We start from the raw sequence: 19,168 nt of genomic DNA, 5'->3' as shown, positions 1-19,168 counted from the left end.
CGTCCCTTAGATTCTGATTGGCTGATAGAATTCTATCAGCCAATCGGAATTAAGGTAGAATAAATCATATTGGCTGATGCAATCAGCCAATAGGATTGAGCTGGAATTCTATTGGCTGTTCCAATCAGCCAATAGATTGCAAGCTCATTCCTATTGGCTGATCCAATCAGCCAATAGGATTGAAGTTCAATCCTATTGGCTGATCCAATCAGCTAATTGGATTTTTTCTACCTTAATTCCGATTGGCTGTTTAGGGGTTAATATGTTTATTCTAGTGGTGGCTATGTCCGGAGCGGCAGATTAGGGGTTAAAATTGTTATTATAGTGTTTGCGATGCGGGAGGGCCTCGGTTTAGGGGTTAATAGGTATTTTATGGGTGTTAATGTACTTTTTAGCACTTTAGTTATGAGTTTTATGCTACAGCGTTGTAGTGTAAAACTCATAACTATTGACTTTAGAATGCATTACAGATCTTGTCGGTAGAGGCTGTACCGCTCACATTTTGGCCTCCCAGGACAGACTCATAATACCGGTGCTATGGAAGTCCCATAGAAAAAGGGTTTGCGAAGTTTACGTAAGTCTTTTTGCGGTAAGGCCAAAAAAGTGTGCTGTGCCCCTAAACCTGCAAGACTCGTAATAGCAGCGGTAGTGAAAAATGCAGCGTTAGGACCTGTTAATGCTGCTTTTTCAGCTTAACACAAAACTCATAATCTAGCCGAATATTTTTTGTTGTTGTTGCTAAAAACAATATTAATGGTTATGATAGCTAGTGCTAAAGGGTAGACATAGTAGTTTACTGCTGTCTTTACAGGTATTTTAACATCAAGGAATATAGGAGATTTGTGAAGGCTAAACTTTATTGTCAACTCCATCTGTACTGTTAAACACAGCTGTTTTGTAACAGATTATGCACTGTTTGGAAATGTACTACTCAAAATGCTGAACTAAACAGTTATGATGATCAGAATTATTATATGACAAGACAAACAACCCCTCAATATTTATTTTGTTGTGCTTCTGTAACATAATCCATTTCTCTCTTATCTGCACTCATATTTTGTGTGTAGCAATGAACAATTAATGGTTGTACATGTAACCCTAAGAGCATTTTGTCACAGTTTGTCTAAATATTTATTTCTGTGATTTACAGATTCTTGCTGGTTAAAAGTTCCCCTAGTTCCTAGAACTTCTAAAAGGTACAATAGTAGTCTGAATATTCTGCTCAATAGGTTGTGAAATTATAAAGACTGCACAAAATACTTTGAACTAGATCTCAATTGAATCAAATAGAGCCAATAAAATATAATACAATTTTGCTAAATGTTTAAAGCAGTTCTTTTTGGATGGCTTTAGAAAAATAAACTAATATATTTCAGAGACTGTACTCTATTTTGCTATAACTCCTGATTCCCTTATAAATAAGCTATATATGCTTTAAAGGGATATAAAAACCAACATTGTTCTTAAATGATTCAGATAGAGCATGCAATTGTAAACAACTTTCTATTTAAAAGTAAATTGGAAACATTTTAAAATGATATGCTCTGTTGGAATCACAAAAGAACATTTTTGGGTTTCATATCCCTTTAAGGATTTTTATTGGTTAAAAATTCCCTATTTTCCCAGAACTTTTAAAAATCTTGAACAATGAGTATTCTGCTCCCTTGGGAATTTATAAAGAAATCACAAAACTCTTTAGTCTATGGGGTCAATTTATCAATGTGTGAGCGGACATGATACGATGTAGTGTACCATGTCCGCTGCACATCGATAAATGCCAACAGCATACGCTCTCAACATTTATATTTGCACCAGCAGTTCTTGTGAACTGCTGGTGCAATACCGCCCCTTGCAGATTTGCGGCCAATCAGCCGCTAGCAGGGGGTGTCAATCAACCTGATCGTATTTGATCGGGTTGATTTCTGTCCGCCGCCTCAGAGCAGGCGGACCAGTTATGGAGCAGCGGTCTTTAGACCGCTGCTTTATAACTTCTGTTTCCGGCGAGCCTTCAGGAAACACGGGGCATCAAGCTCTGTATGGAGCTTGAAAAATTGACCCTCATATGTCAATCAAGCTTTACAAATAAAACCACATTAACAAATCCATGTGATCTAGGATAGGCTTTCTAGCCAACTGCAGTACCCTTGATAGCATTTAAACATGCATGCAATATAAATACTGTAAGGTTTCGATATTGTTATTTAGTACCTATAAATTGGCATTTTTTTATGGTTTTTTTTCATCTTTTGTTGGTGTTGTTCTCTCCTTTATCCCTGATGCAACCGTAAAAAAAAGGAAAATGCATAAATGGGTTTTCTTCTAACTAAGATCAACTTAACAAACAGAGTAACTATGCTGTTAGCAGCTACCTTTCATTCTCACTTTCATCTGCATGGTGAAAAAAAAAACAAATAAGCAGTCACCATTATCATTTCTGAGTTCACAATTTGCTTTGCCACAATCTTTCAGATTTCCCCTTAAATTTGTAGTATTTCAGTATGATCAAGATTTCATGTTAAACTGCCTTTGATTAATCCATGAGCTTCTCACATTTTCTGATGTTACCTTCTCATTTGTTAGCATTTCCTTTACATTTCCCAATTCCTTTAAAAAAAAAAAAAAAGAAGAAAAAAAGTTCTAACTCTGGATGCTGAAAATGCACTTATAAATAATTCTCATTGTATAGTGTCTATCTATAAAATCTACAACCACATCTGAGCTGGACTTAAAGACATTCCCCTCTGATTCACCACCATTCCTTTAAATGGTACAGTGGTATCCTGAGAACTGATTATCCAGGCTCACTCCAGTAGTTAGCATCTGGATACCATCAGCCTTGTTGTAACCTTGCAAGTCATTATGATGCTGATACAGGTTCCATGGAATATCATAGGAATTGATGAAAGACAAGAGTTGAGAATCCACTAGGGAATATATCCTGTTTCAAATTGTGGTGCGTATTTACATATTCTATAGAACATAACAAAAAACATGATTTTCTCAGTGCACAGTTCTTCAAGTGCAGCTAAGGACTATGGGTATGCAAATAAGGGCAAACCAAATAGAGGTGGGAGAGTACCCAATGTGTAACCTTTATGAATGTCCCAGCTCAAGAACAGCACCGCATTGCTTAAGTGCTATTGCACAGGAAGTACAGGGAGTAGGGTGCTCAAAAATTAGCACAATTTCTTAGCCCAGTTTCTTTAACACGGATTACAGTCACTGATAAGGACATGCATGTGTGTGTAGATGAACAACTAGTATGCTAGTGGCAAAGAGCATCACCTGCAGTACTTATAAGAGGCGCCTAGGGGCGGGTAAAATGCACTGGGAAATATAATAAAAAGATCAAAAACTAATGATAATGATACAAAAAGTACAATATAATATAATATCAGTAAACCAAGGTTTAAGGGTATACAAACTAACAGTCCAATAGATGGTGGGTGATGATATGACAGTCCTTTACTGTAGTAATGGATGATCCCAAATGATATATATCCAAAGCGGCAGGCCGCTCCTCTAGGGTGTCGTGCCGCGACACAGGTCAAGGGAATCTAAACAAATCAGAATAGAGGGCGCCACATAGTGCAGATCATAAGGTAACTTCAATACAGGTACAGAAATGTCAGAAGAATCCTACTCACAAGATGTAAAGCACAGATGTGCAATACCAGCAGTCTGGAACCACCCGTCGTCCGGTAGACCAATAGATGGTGTTACAAAGGGAATCCTCGTCTCACTAGGGAGAGTCCAGAGATACCATGGAAGGGAGCCTGTACAGCAGTGGTCGGTCGCACAGGTCCAGGGGTCTGAGTAAAAAGTCTACAACTCCAGGTTTGTAGAACAAGTCCCAATACAGGGGAAATAATGGTCGGCAGCAAATAGAGAGTTAAAAGAACTATAAAATAATTTATTGCAGTAATAAAAACAACAGCAACGCGTTTCTCAGTGTTACACACTGTTTCATCAGGCTATACCTATGTATAGCCTGATGTGTGTGTGTAGATGAATAAACCGTATCTCACCTCCTCCTTAAAAAGTATACTTACGGGTCTTAGTAGGATATGTCCATCCATTGTAGGAGCAATGGAGTTGTTCCCCTTCTTCCTTGCATGGTGTATCACCAGATGCAGACTCTCCGTAAGTGTTCTCCACACTTGTGCCTGTATTTGACTGTTTTCAGCTTCGCTGGTCCATCCACAAGGGGCGTGTTCCAGCGCCAATCCAGGGTGACGATAATGACATCACACGCAAGCTTCCTCCAATCAGGCAACAGCTATTACGGAAAAACAGCAGGTAGGGGAAATATAGTCACCGCTATCAATGCTCTCAAATACAAGATTGCTCCACTTCCTCGGGCATCAGTGCACTACTTGTGCATCACCATAGGCTCTGTTCAGGATATAAAACAAAAGTGTGTGCAAACACTGCCCTGTAATATCCCCATAGCTTCCCGGAGTACATCAATGAAGGGACGTGGCAGGGTGCTAAAGCTCTTACAGGCTAATAGTACAGTTCCAAAGAAGATACAAAATAGCCTTAGCCTTAAAGTTAAAACATAACATTTATTATCAGGTCATGTTTAAAAACAGACAAGTAGTCAAGTGACAAAATTGAGGTAAGGGCACCTCTGGCTGGCAGGCTATGCAAATAAGGTCCATAATTTATCACATATTGGGCTAGATTACAAGTGGAGCGCTAATTTATCGCACAGCTGTAAAGGACAAATTCGCCCGTTTACGGGTGCGTGATAAATATCCAGCCATTACAAAATGGTTATTGCTACTGTGAGCTTGCGGAAGCAATTAGCGCTCCATTTTAAAAATGTGCCACAATTGCCCCCAAAATTTAGTGTAGTGTGCCTTTAAAAAAAATAAAAAATGTAGCATCTTTTTTTAATTAATAACTGCAGTTAAGGGGTTAAAAGTGATGAATGTGGGGTATTAGAAAAAAAACAGCACTAAAAAGTGCCTTTACATTGCGGTCTTTAGAGACTGTGTGTTCCCTGTAAATATATATGTGTATGCTGATATACATATACATTTATGTGTTAATATGTGTATATACAGATTTAAACACATAAATATATATGTAAATATTCATATAAATATATATTTATTATCTGGTGCCCATCGCTGCGCGACTTAACCCCTTCGCTGTGCTACTTCTCATGCCGTGTCTCATGGAATGATAAAGAGGCTCCCACAGGAGCCTATGGAAGCACACTCTTGTGAGCGCAATGCTTCCGTGCAATGCGAAAGCAAGGTTTTCACATTTCACCTTACTTGTAATACCAACGCACATTTGCGTGCGCTGGTATTACTAAGTGGAGTACAAATATCGCTTTTGCTGAAGCAATATTTTGCTCTCCACTTATAATCTAGCCCTTTGTTTCTTCATCCACTTTGTATGCCCATTCTCTTTTGTAATGATGACCGTTACTGATCATAATTTACTCTGTGGCCCATATTTATCAAGCTCCGTACGGAGCTTGAAGGGCCGTGTTTCTGGCGAGTCTTCAGACTCGCCAGAAACACAAGTTATGAAGCAGCAGTCTAAAGACCGCTGCTCCATAACCCTGTCCGCCTGCTCTGAGCAGGCGGACAGGAATTGCCGGAAATGGAAATCAACCTGATCGGGTTGATTGACACCTCCCTGCTGGCGGCCGATTGGCTGCGAGTCAGCAGGGGGCGGCGTTGCACCAGCAGCTCTTGTGAGCTGCTGGTGCAATGTTAAATGCGGAGAGCGTACTGCTTTCCGCATTTAGTGAGGTCTTGCGGACCTGATCCGCACTGTCGGATCAGGTCCGCAAGACCTTTGATAAATTGGGGCCCGAGACTAGTTTTGACACCTTTCACTTTTTAAAGGGCTACATACCTCCCAACTATATTAAGGTAGGCTTATGACGAGTATGCACTTCCAATGCTCCTGGGATATGGAAAACTCACAATATTTAGAGGTAAGTTACTGATAAACAGAGCAACATATATAAAGAAATAATGAAAACATAGTGCAAAGTTTTGTTTTGCCTTTTGCTATGACTAATTAAATATTGTTTAAAATCTCAAGTGTTTAACAATGCTGCATCCAAAACCAAACTTATTCTGATGAGAGGCGTTAAGAACAAAACATCTGTTTAGAAGTAAATTCTTTGAGATTGCAATTTTGTTCTGTTTAAAAAGTAGCCCTTGACAGCATTACATATGCATTAAAAAAACACATACATAAAGCGGTTTAAAAGGTAAAATGGTGGCCATTTTGAAATGAATTTGCATAATCCTCTGATAATCCTAAACTGCAGTGGAATCACTGTTTGCTAAGGAGACTTATGGGAACACAGGACTGGGGCAGCTTTATGCTCCTCACAAATAATTGCTTTTCTGAACTGTATTTAGGGTGGAGGTTTTTTCACTCAACTTATTTTACTCACCAAAGTTTATTTTGTAACTTCTCCAGCATCCTCTACCAGCTTCCTAAAGCAACAGCTAAAACCAAACCATACACTAATATGAAGGGATAGAACAGTTACTACTAGTCTTTGTGTACCAGACTGGTAAGAAATTGCAGAGGACTAGCAAGAAATTAGAGTATTTCCTATAATTAACATACATTGGGCTAGTAACTTTTTCTCCCTGGACTAGTAACCTATAATACGTTTTTTTCCAGTGCTGTAATTTCCTATTGAGGATAAAATATCTATCCATAAATGGATGTGACGCTTAATTTCTGTGCTGCCATTTCTCACAACTGACCATTTAGTTATTGAATTAATCTTGCCAATATGGATTTGATTATCTTTCTTAATGCAACAGATACTTGTGGGCATCAGGGTGGTGGACACAGCTGTGACAAGAGGGACATGTGACGTGGATGGGCTGGGTGTGCCATGAACAAGGTTGGGTGAGTCAATATCGACCCGTGACAATCCTTTTTTGCCCTTGTAGATTTGTGCTCATTTTACGAGTTAAAAGTAAAAAGTTTGTGCGTTTATAACGACGTGGTAACAAATCTCATTACCCCATAGACTAAAAAGTTGGGAACAAATCACCCACAAGTCGTTCAAACATGATCGTGGTTATTTAAAAGCACAATATAAGAATATAATATGGCATATTTCATAATTCAATGTTCTGCACATAACAGAATATGTTCAAGTTATTCTTAAAGAGATATTTAAATATAGATCTGATGGATTTTTGCACAAATATATATGTATACCTATATATACAATATATATATATATATATATATATATATACATAATTATATATATATATATATATATATATATATATATATATATATATATATATATATACAGGGAGTGCAGAATTATTTTAATTAATTATTATTTTAATTTTGAGGATTAATTTTATTATTGAACAACAACCATGTTCTCAATGAACCCAAAAAACTCATTAATATCAAAGCTGAATAGTTTTGGAAGTAGTTTTTAGTTTGTTTTTAGTTATAGCTATTTTAGGGGGATATCTGTGTGTGCAGGTGACTATTACTGTGCATAATTATTAGACAACTTAACAAAAAACAAATATATACCCATTTCAATTATTTATTTTTACCAGTGAAACCAATATAACATCTCAACATTCACAAATATACATTTCTGACATTCAAAAACAAAACAAAAACAAATCAGTCACCAATATAGCCACCTTTCTTTGCAAGGACACTCAAAAGCCTGCCATCCATGGATTCTGTCAGTGTTTTGATCTGTTCACCATCAACATTGCGTGCAGCAGCAACCACAGCCTCCCAGACACTGTTCAGAGAGGTGTACTGTTTTCCCTCCTTGTAAATCTCACATTTGATGATGGACCACAGGTTCTCAATGGGGTTCAGATCAGGTGAACAAGGAGGCCATGTCATTAGATTTTCTTCTTTTATACCCTTTCTTGCCAGCCACGCTGTGGAGTACTTGGACGCGTGTGATGGAGCATTGTCCTGCATGAAAATCATGTTTTTCTTGAAGGATGCAGACTTCTTCCTGTACCACTGCTTGAAGAAGGTGTCTTCCAGAAACTGGCAGTAGGACTGGGAGTTGAGCTTGACTCCATCCTCAACCCGAAAAGGCCCCACAAGCTCATCTTTGATGATACCAGCCCAAACCAGTACTCCACCTCCACCTTGCTGGCGTCTGAGTCGGACTGGAGCTCTCTGCCCTTTACCAATCCAGCCACGGGCCCATCCATCTGGCCCATCAAGACTCACTCTCATTTCATCAGTCCATAAAACCTTAGAAAAATCAGTCTTGAGATATTTCTTGGCCCAGTCTTGACATTTCAGCTTGTGTGTCTTGTTCAGTGGTGGTCGTCTTTCAGCCTTTCTTACCTTGGCCATGTCTCTGAGTATTGCACACCTTGTGCTTTTGGGCACTCCAGTGATGTTGCAGCTCTGAAATATGGCCAAACTGGTGGCAAGTGGCATCTTGGCAGCTGCACGCTTGACTTTTCTCAGTTCATGGGCAGTTATTTTGTGCCTTGGTTTTTCCACACGCTTCTTGCGACCCTGTTGACTATTTTGAATGAAACGCTTGATTGTTCGATGATCACGCTTCAGAATCTTTGCAATTTTAAGAGTGCTGCATCCCTCTGCAAGATATCTCACTATTTTTGACTTTTCTGAGCCTGTCAAGTCCTTCTTTTGACCCATTTTGCCAAAGGAAAGGAAGTTGCCTAATAATTATGCACACCTGATATAGGGTGTTGATGTCATTAGACCACACCCCTTCTCATTACAGAGATGCACATTACCTAATATGCTTAATTGGTAGTAGGCTTTCGAGCCTATATAGCTTGGAGTAAGACAACATGCATAAAGAGGATGATGTGGTCAAAATACTCATTTGCCTAATAATTCTGCACTCCCTGTATATATATATATATATATATATATATATATATATATATATATATATATATATATATATATATATATATATATATATATATATATATATATATGTAAAAGTACATAGAACATATTCTGCTATGTGCAGAACATTTGAATGTATAATATTCACAATAAATACACAGTATAACACTTTATTGAATGAATATTGCATAAATATGTTTTATCATGTTTTCATCTACTTGACTGCAAAGGGCTCCAATGCACACACACACACACACATACACACACACACACACACACACACATATATATATATATATATATATATATACACACACAGTCCTGGCCAAAAATATTGGCACTCTTACATATCTGTCAGATAATGCACCACTTCACCCAGAAAATTGTTGCAATTACAAATGTTTAGGCATTTTCATGTTCATTTCTTTTGTTTGTATTGGTATCACACAAAAAGTGTGTGTGTGGGGGGGGAAGACAAATCTTATACATTCCACGCAAAACTCCAAAATTGGACTGGACAAAATTATTGGCACCCTCAATTTAATATTTGGTAGCAAACCCCTTGGAAAAAATAACTTAAATCAATTGCTTCCTGTAACCATTAATGAGTTTCTTACACTTCTCTACTGGTATTTTGGACCACTCTTCTTTAGCTAACTGCTCCAGGTCTCTCAGATTGGAAGGGTTCACATAACAGAATATGTTCAAGTTATTCTTAAAGAGATATTTAAATATAGATCTGATGGATTTTTGCACAAATATATATTTATACCTTTATATACAATATATATAGATAATTTTATATATATATATATATATATATATATATATATATATATATATATATATATGTAAAAGTACATAGAACATATTCTGCTATGTGCAGAACATTTGAATGTATAATATTCACAATAAATACACAGTATAACACTTTATAAAATATGAATATTGCATTAATATGTTTTATCATGTTTTCATCTACTTGACTGCAAAGGGCTCCAATGCACACACACACACACACATACACACACACACACACACACACACACACACACACATATATATATATATATATATATATATATATATATATATATATATATATATATATATATATATATATATATACAGTTGCAAGAAAAAGTATGTGAACCCTTTGGAATGATATGGATTTCTGCACAAATTGGTCATAAAATGTGATCTGATCATCATCTAAGTCACAACAATAGACAATCACAGTCTGCTTAAACTAATAACACACAAAGAATTAAATGTTGCCATGTTTTTATTGAACACACCATGTAAACATTCACAGTGCAGGTGGAAAAAGTATGTGAACCCTTGGATTTAATTACTGGTTGAACCTCCTTTGGCAGCAATAACTTTAACCAAACGTTTCCTGTAGTTGCAGATCAGACGTGCACAATGGTCAGGAGTAATTCTTGACCATTCCTCTTTACAGAACTGTTTCAGTTCAGCAATATTCTTAGGATGTCTGGTGTGGATCGCTTTCTTGAGGTCATGCCACAGCATCTCAATCGGGTTGAGGTCAGGACTCTGACTGGGCCACTTCAGAAGGCGTATTTTCTTCTGTTTAAGCCATTCTGTTGATTTACTTCTATGCTTTGGGTCATTGTCCTGTTGCAACACCCATCTTCTGTTGAGCTTCAGCTGGTAGACAGAAGGCCTTAAGTTCTCCTGCAAAATGTCTTGATAAACTTGGGAATGCATTTTTCCTTCGATGATAGCAATCCGTCCAGGCCCTGATGCAGCAAAGCAACCCCAAACCATGATGCCCCCACAACCATACTTCACAGTTGGGATGAGGTTTTGATGTTGGTGTGCTGTGCCTCTTTTTCGCCACACATAGTGTTGTGTGTTTCTTCCAAACAACTCAACTTTGGTTTCATCTGTCCACAGAATATTTTGCCAGTACTGCTGTGGAAACTTGTGCAAACTGTAAACGTGCAGCAATGTTTTGTTTGGACAGCAGTGGCTTCCTCTGTGGTATCCTCCCATGAAATCCATTCTTGTTTAGTGTTTCACGTATTGTAGATTCGCTAACAGGGATGTTAGCATTTGCCAGTGACTTTTGTAAGTCTTTAGCTGATACTCTAGGATTCTTCTTCACCTTATTGAGCAGTCTGCGCTGTGCTCTTGCAGTCATCTTTACAGGACGGCCACTTCTAGGGAGAGTAGCAGCAGTGCTGAACTTTCTCCATTTATAGACAATTTGTCTTACTGTGGACTGATGAACAGCAAGGCTTTTGGAGATACTTTTATAACCCTTTCCAGCTTTATGTAAGTCAACAATTCTTAATCGTAGGTCTGTGGTTGTCTATTGTTGTGACTTAGATGATGATCAGATCACATTTTATGACCAATTTGTGCAGAAATCCATATAATTCCAAAGGGTTCACATACTTTTTCTTGCAACTGTATATATACATATATATATATATATATATATATATATATATATATATATATATATACAGTCCTGGCCAAAAATATTGGCACTCCTACATATCTGTCAGATAATGCACCACTTCACCCAGAAAATTGTTGCAATTACAAATGTTTAGGCATTTTTATGTTCATTTCTTTTGTTTGTATTGGTATGACACAAAAAGGGGGGGGAGACAAATCTTATACATTCCACGCAAAACTCCAAAATTGGACTGGACAAAATTATTGGCACCCTCAATTTAATATTTGGTAGCAAACCCCTTGGAAAAAAATAACATAAATCAATTCCTGTAACCATTAATGAGTTTCTTACACTTCTCTACTGGAATTGTGGACCACTCTTCTTTAGCTAACTGCTCCAGGTCTCTCAGATTGGAAGGGTTCCTTTTCCCAACTGCTGTTTTGAGATCTCTCCATAGGTGCTCTATGGGATTGAGATCTGGACTCATTACTGGCCAGTTCTGTACTCTCCAGCGCATTGTCTTAAAGTATTTCTGGGTGCTTTTTGACGTGTGCTTTGCATTGTCCTGCTGTAAGACCCATGACCTCTGACGGAGACCCACGTTTTTGACACTGGGCCCTACATTGCACCACAGAATTCTTTGGTAGTCTTCAGGTTTCATTATGCCATGCAAACAGTCAAGACATCCAGTGCCTGAAGCAGCAAAGCAACCCCAAAACATAATTGAATCTCCACCATGTTTGACTGTAGGGACTGTATTCTTTTCTTTAAAAGTCTCATTTCTTTTTTTGAAAACAGTAGAATGATGGGCTTTACCAAAAAGCTGTAAATTATGTTTCATCTGTCCAGAGCACATTCTACAAAAAGAATTTTGGCTTCCTCAGGTAAGTTTTGGCAAACTCCAATCTGGCTTTTTTATGTTTCTGTGTCAGAAGTGGAGTCTTCCTGGGTCTCCTACCATAGCATACCTTTTCATTTAGATGGCGATGTATAGTGCGAGCTAACACATTTGTACCCTGTACCTGAAAGTCAGCTTGAATTTGTCTGGAAGTTGCTTGAGGTTCTTTATCCACCATTGGAACAATCCTTTGTTGCAATCTTTGATCAATTTTTCTCTTTCGTCCACGTCCAGGGAGATTAGCTACAGTGCCATGAGCTGTAAATTTCTTGACAATGTTGCACACAGTGGATACAGGAACATTAAGATCTCTGGAGATGGACTTGTAACCTTGAGACTGTCCATACTTTTCCACAATGTTTTGTTCTCAAATCCTCAGACAATTCTTTGCTGCTCTTTCTCTTCTCCATGCTCAGTGTGGCACACAGAGACACACAACAGAAAGGTTGAGTCAATTTTTCACTATTTTAACTGGTTTCCGGTGTGATTTCTAAATTGTCAGCACCTATTAATTGATATAGGTGAGTTTAATTACAAATTACAGGAGCATCACAAACTTGGAATGCAATTATTTCTTAAAATTTTGAGAAGGTTGCAATGATTTTATCCAGTCCATTTTTGGTGTTTTGCATGGAATGTGTCTGATTTGGCTTTTTTCTTTCCACTTTTTTTGTGTCATACCCATACAAACAAAATAAATAAACATGAAAATGCCTAAACATTTGTAATTGCAACAATTTTCTGGGCAAAGTAGTTCATTATCTGACAGAAATGCCAGGGTTGGCAATATTTTTGGCCATGACTGTATATATATACACACACATATTTAGACAAGCATATGTATCTATCTCCATGTTAAACCCCTTTGCAGTCCTGATTACTTTTTAATGCAATATGTTTTTAATAATTCTTAATAGCTAGTGTTATGAGTGTAACTGTATTTTTGTGAAACCTTTTTTTCCGAGTGTAACAGTTAAGCAGAGCTCTGAGGTTGTGGTAATCATTCTATAGTAAATCGCAATTGCACCCACGTTTTCGCTATAACTTTCAACTTGTAATATGAGCAGAATTTAACTTGCACCCAAACGCTTAGAAAACCTGATATACCTAGGTAGGTGCCTGGATCACTACATGCAGGAAATAGCTCTGCCATCTAGTGCTCTTGCAAATGGATAACATTCTTGCAAAACTGCTGCCATATAGTGCTCCAAACATGTACACTCTCCAGAGCGTATGCCCCTGCTTTTCAACAAAAAGATAAAAAGAGAAACAAAGACAATTTGGTAATAGAAGCAAAATAGAAAGTTGCTTAAAGGGATGGTCTCGTCATAATTAAACTTGATTCAGATAGAGCGTGCAATTTTAAGCAACTTCCTAATTTTTGTACTATTAGTAAATTTTCTTCGTTCTCTTGCTATCTTTATTTGAAAAGCAAGAATGTTAGCTTAGGAGCCGGACCATTTTTGGTTCAGCACCTTGTTAGCGCTTGCCGATTGGTGGCTACATTTAGACACCAATCAGCAAGCGCTAACAAGGTGCTGAACCAGAAGAACGAAGAAAATATGATAATAGGAGTAAATTAGAAAATTGCTTAAAATTGCATGCTTTATCTGAATCATGAAAGTTTAATTTTGACTAAACTATCCCTTTAAAATTGCAATCTCTATTTGAATTATAAAAGAGAATTTTGTGGATTTCATGTCCCTTTAAAAGAAAAAAAAGTAGCGAGTGGTAAAAAATGAGGTTTATACATTACCCTCTTTTTATTTATCGTTTAGCTCCTTTTTTTTTAACTGAAAAAGGAGCTAAACGATGAGACACAAAGCTTGTTTACATGTCCCTATCTTACAATCTCAAACAGCAATGACCGCACTGTATACTGAGGAAATCTGTGGGAAAACAAGTCGCCTGGTTTGTCTGGGATATGTAAATGTGCTCTTCAATAAACTGTTTCACTTAACTTTATTTATGGCGGACTTTATGTCTGTAGACACCATAATTTACTGTGTGCCTATAAATGAAATGAACTATCTTTATTCAAGGTTGCTGTGTGCACCATCTCTCAGTATTCAATATCAGTGAATCTCGTTAACGTCTTTAGTTTTAAAAACTCTCAAACTATAATATTCAGCAGCCATTAGATTGTATGTGCAGCTTAGACTGCAGATATATACTTTAACTTATTATAGTATGTTCAGCTTGTGTGGAACAGGATGTTGGAGAGAAAAAAAATATATTTTATTAGCTCAATAAAAAGTTTCTGCGGAGACATTTACAGAAGTTTATTTTATGCCTCACAAAATACATGTGTTTTTGGGCATGCGGCCCACGTGTACAATCTGTTTTAATTATTAGTCCAGAATCCATGCCACTGCTCTAAATATTTTCCCCCTCCTAGCTTCAACATTTATTGGTTGTGAAGGGGTGAATATCCATATGTTGCTGAGGCTCAAATAAGCATATGAGCTATGATACTAAAGTCCAAACCAGAGCTGTAAGAAACATATTGATTGTTAATTCGTTAGCAATTGAGTAAAGTAACTTAGCACCTTATAATTTTTTCCTATATTTCACCACCAGATACAATTGCTTGCTGTTTAAAGAGATATTATCCCCAGTCAAAAGTGTCATATTGTCTAAAGAAAAACAACAACAAAAATCATTTTTTGGTCTGAACTATCAAAATAATTACATTTTAATACATTTTTACAGTTTTTAATTCTGCTGAACAAAATTCCTAGACGCTTAAAAGGATGTTTAATACTTTTACATGGTAATATAAAAAGATACATAGTTCATATATATATATATATATATATAAAAAAAAACTCTTCAATATACTTTCATTGTTTACTTTGTTGCTTTTTTCTGTAATCCAATTCTGAAATTGTGAACATTTCATTTCCTGTTTGAAATGGAAGTGAACACTGTTATATTCCACACATTCATTGACTGCACACTCTAGTGACCTATTTAAAACTGCCCCTTATTGGCCACAACCTAAGTTACAACTTGGCAGCTCCCATTGTTTTATAGACATTAAGGGGCATATTTATCAAGCTCTGAATGGAGCTTGATGCCCCGTGTTTCTGGCGAGCCTGCAGTTATGAAGCAGCGGTCACAAAGACATCGCCGGAAATCAACCAGACCGAGTACGATTGGTTTGATTGACACCCCCTGCTGGCGGCCCATTGGCCACAAGTCTGCAGGGGGCGGCGTTGCACCAGCAGCTCTTGTGAGCTGCTGGTGCATTGCTGAATACGGCGAGCGTATTGCTCGCCGTATTCAGCGAGGTCTGTCGGATCAGGTCCGACAGACCTTGATAAATTGGGGCCTATATCTCTACATTTATTTTGTCACTATTTCAACAAACTAAACTTTAAAAAAAATACATGTACATGTGTTTCTCAGACTAATCTTTTCTTTGAATGCATCATTCTATCTAGCATTTATTTAGTGTTTAATGTCCCTTTTAAATGCTAGCTTTCATACTTTTATTAATATAATTAATTATTTGATAAGTGTTTTCCCCAATATTGAGTGAAGCCCAGCAGTGTATCTGCTCCAAAATGTACATAATGGCAGAATTCAGCTCTGTCAGAATATCGGCTAAAATCTCCTCAACCAATCAAAGGAGGAGGATTATTCAATTTTAGTAATGAACACACCTCTGATTGGTTAATCACTAGACTATTTGGAGGTATAGCAAAATGATAAATTAAGATGATAATGCGCAAGTTTAGCAGTAGGTGAGGATTATGGCATAGAGCCAGAGGACTGAAATTTTCTATTGAGAAACAGGATAAAAGCAACTTTTTAGAGTAAAGATGAGGATCTATGGCAACAATAAAGATCAAAGAGTTCACAAGATATCACTGGAACTTTGATTAAGGTATTGACAACTGTGAGGCAAAGGCCCCTATTTATCAAAGGTCAAGAGCTGCTGGTGCAACGCCACCCCCTGCTGACTCGCAGCCGCCAGCAGGGGGTGTCAATCAACCCGATCGTACTCAATCGGGTTAATTTCCGGCGAGCAGGCGGACAGGGTTATGGAGCAGCAGTCTTTAGACCGCTGCTTCATAAGTTGTGTTTCTGGCGAGTCTGAAGACTCGCCAGAAACATGGCCCTTCAAGCTCCGTTCAGAGCTTGATAAATATGGGCCAAAGTCTTGTACTGGGTGAAAATCCAAGCCTATCAGCAGAAGTTTGCAATGTAGTGGTCAGAGTGGATGGGAGTAATTTAAAGTGGGTTTTTGTGGTGAAGAGCTATGGTTGGTATGAACGATACTCAAGGATATAGCTGAAAGAACATTGCACATTAGGTAGCTGGTTCTCATGAGATGGTGGACAGTAAAGGTTGTTTAGTTTAATTTCATATAGTTTAATTAGTTAAAGGGATATGAAACCCAAACGTTTTCTTTTGTTATTTAGACAGAGCATACAATGTTTAAATAGATTCCAATTTAATTATATTATCAAATTCGCTAGGTAGGTATCTCAAGTACTACATGGCAGGAAATAGTGCTGCCATCTAGTGGATAACATTCTTGCCAAACTGCTGCTTTACAGTGGTCCAGATATGTCCATGCTCCTGAGTTTACGTCCCAGCTTTTCAACAAAAGATACCAAGTGAATAGAGATCATTGGACAATAGAAGTAGGCTCTATCTGAATCATGAAAGAAACAATTTTGGTTTCTTGTCCCTTTTTCCCCTAACTCAGTTGGATAATTCAGACAGTGCATGGGATTATTAATCAGAGGTTTAATCCAGTGGTGAAATGAATTCAGCTGTAGTAAGGGCAACAGTCAGATCATTTAATGAATACATTGTTTCAAAGACAACCTATAGCGGCCCTCTCATCTTGTTATACCATTAAAACTCATAATATAGCTTTTTAATAATTTGGAATATTTGAATGATTTATGAGCCTGATGAATACAGGAATATAACAATTCTTCAATATATATACAGTATATATATCAGTTTCATACCATAATCCTCTTCTTTCCATTATAGAGTTCCAAACCTATCACTATTATCTTAATACAGTGATGTTAATACAGAGAGGTCCCTATCCACTGAGCGTTGGGGAAATGCAAGGCTGCGTATAGCATCTAAATTGGATTGTCACAAAGAACTGGCAGTTAATGTGATCTGTAACAAATAGGTAAAATTATCTACAAGATCTGATAAATATTATATAAACAGACAGGCAGACAATAAATGAAAGATACATAGATGGACAGATGGATGTCAGGGGATGTTTAAAGAAATGTTTTGAATAATGTTCCATTATAAAACACTGACATAGATTAATATGTATTTTCATATGTGTTCTCCTTTAAAGAGGCAATGGGGCATATTTATCAATGTGCGAGAGGACATGATACAAAGTAGCGTATCATGTCGGCTGCACATCGATAAATGCCGACATACGCTGTCAGCATTTATCATTGCACTAGCAGTTCTTGTGAACTGCTAGTGCAAAGCCACCCCCTGCAGATTTGCGACCAATCGGCCGCTAGTAGGGCGTCTCAATCAACCCGATCGTATTTGATCGGGTTGATTCTTGTCTCACAGCAAGCGGACAAGTTATGGAGCAGCCGTCTTTAGAAATAAGATAAATATGCCACAATATGGCAACCCTACCTATATCAGATTAATGTTACTGCAATGCAACCATTTTTAAAAAATCTAGTGACAGCAATTTTCTTGTAGCAACTTAAACAGACTCACAGCGCCATTATTAATTGACAACATAAAACATATCTTACAAATTATATTAACTCTTTAAAACAGGTTGGAATGACCAGTCACCAGGAAGTTTATAACACTGGTAGCAATGCTACATAGCTGTGTCATAGATTTGTATCCGTAATTGTGACCGTTGCATACTTAAGTTAAACTATTCCTACCCTAGGCTTCCAAAATGCAATGAACCCTAACTATGACTCAGAACAATTGTCACTGTCTAGGAACCCAAACTTCAATTAACTCTATGACCCAGATAAATTAGCCCTAACCAGTATTGCCATAGCCAACCACAAATTAACCCTAACCGTGACCCTGTCCCCATATCTATAAACCCCCTCACACTCAGTGGATCCCCTTTACATAATGTCTACCACCATAATGACCACATCTACTCAATTCATCCCACTGATAAACCACATTCTCTGCACTATCCTCTATACTCTATAAATAAATTTACCTTTTCCTAGTGAGACCCTCGCAAGAAATAACTTCAATACATAATTCCCTTATCACAAATCCCCCACCAACACTTAATCCCCTCCTTAAATTTAATACATTAAATTACAAAAAATTGAATAAATGTAAAAAAAAAAATTGAACTTAAAAAGAATAGTATGTTTTTTTAGCTTCTTCTGACCTTCAACATCAGGCCATCTTCTTTTCGGCCCTTGATGTTTTTTCTTGGTGTCCAATGGTTAATCAATTTAAACAGGGAGCTTGTTGACTCTTCTTTTCCTTAAGAAAAACTATGGAAAAGCGCATTGTAAAACTTGATCTGTTATATTCAATTTCTTTTTTTAATAACTGTTGTATTTTTGTATAATTTTACTATAAGGACACATAATCAGGGCTAGTCCCAGACAGTTGCAGCGGGGATGAGTAAAGATTTTCACTTTTTTTCTATTTTTAACAATGAGTGGACTAGAAAACTGTAGGGATAATTTTACACCCTCCCTTATATCCTCACATCAACATCTAATGTTTTTGTTTGCCTGTCTCAGTGAAGGAGTAGATTGCTTTTGTGATTTAATGTATTTTTCAAATATTCTCTTCTTCATAACAAGAAAGAGCTCATATATTGCTGCATTCAGCATAGAATATAAGAGAAGCTTCCTTAAAGGGACATAAAACCCAATCTTTTTCTTTCATGATTCAGATAGAACATACCATGTTTAACAACTTTCCTATTT

The sequence above is a fragment of the Bombina bombina genome, chromosome 1 (genome assembly GCF_027579735.1).
Source record: "Bombina bombina isolate aBomBom1 chromosome 1, aBomBom1.pri, whole genome shotgun sequence".
NCBI classification, from domain to species: Eukaryota; Metazoa; Chordata; class Amphibia; order Anura; family Bombinatoridae; genus Bombina; species Bombina bombina.
The sequence above is the reverse complement of the archived record's forward strand: the minus strand, read 5'-3'. Positions refer to the sequence as shown.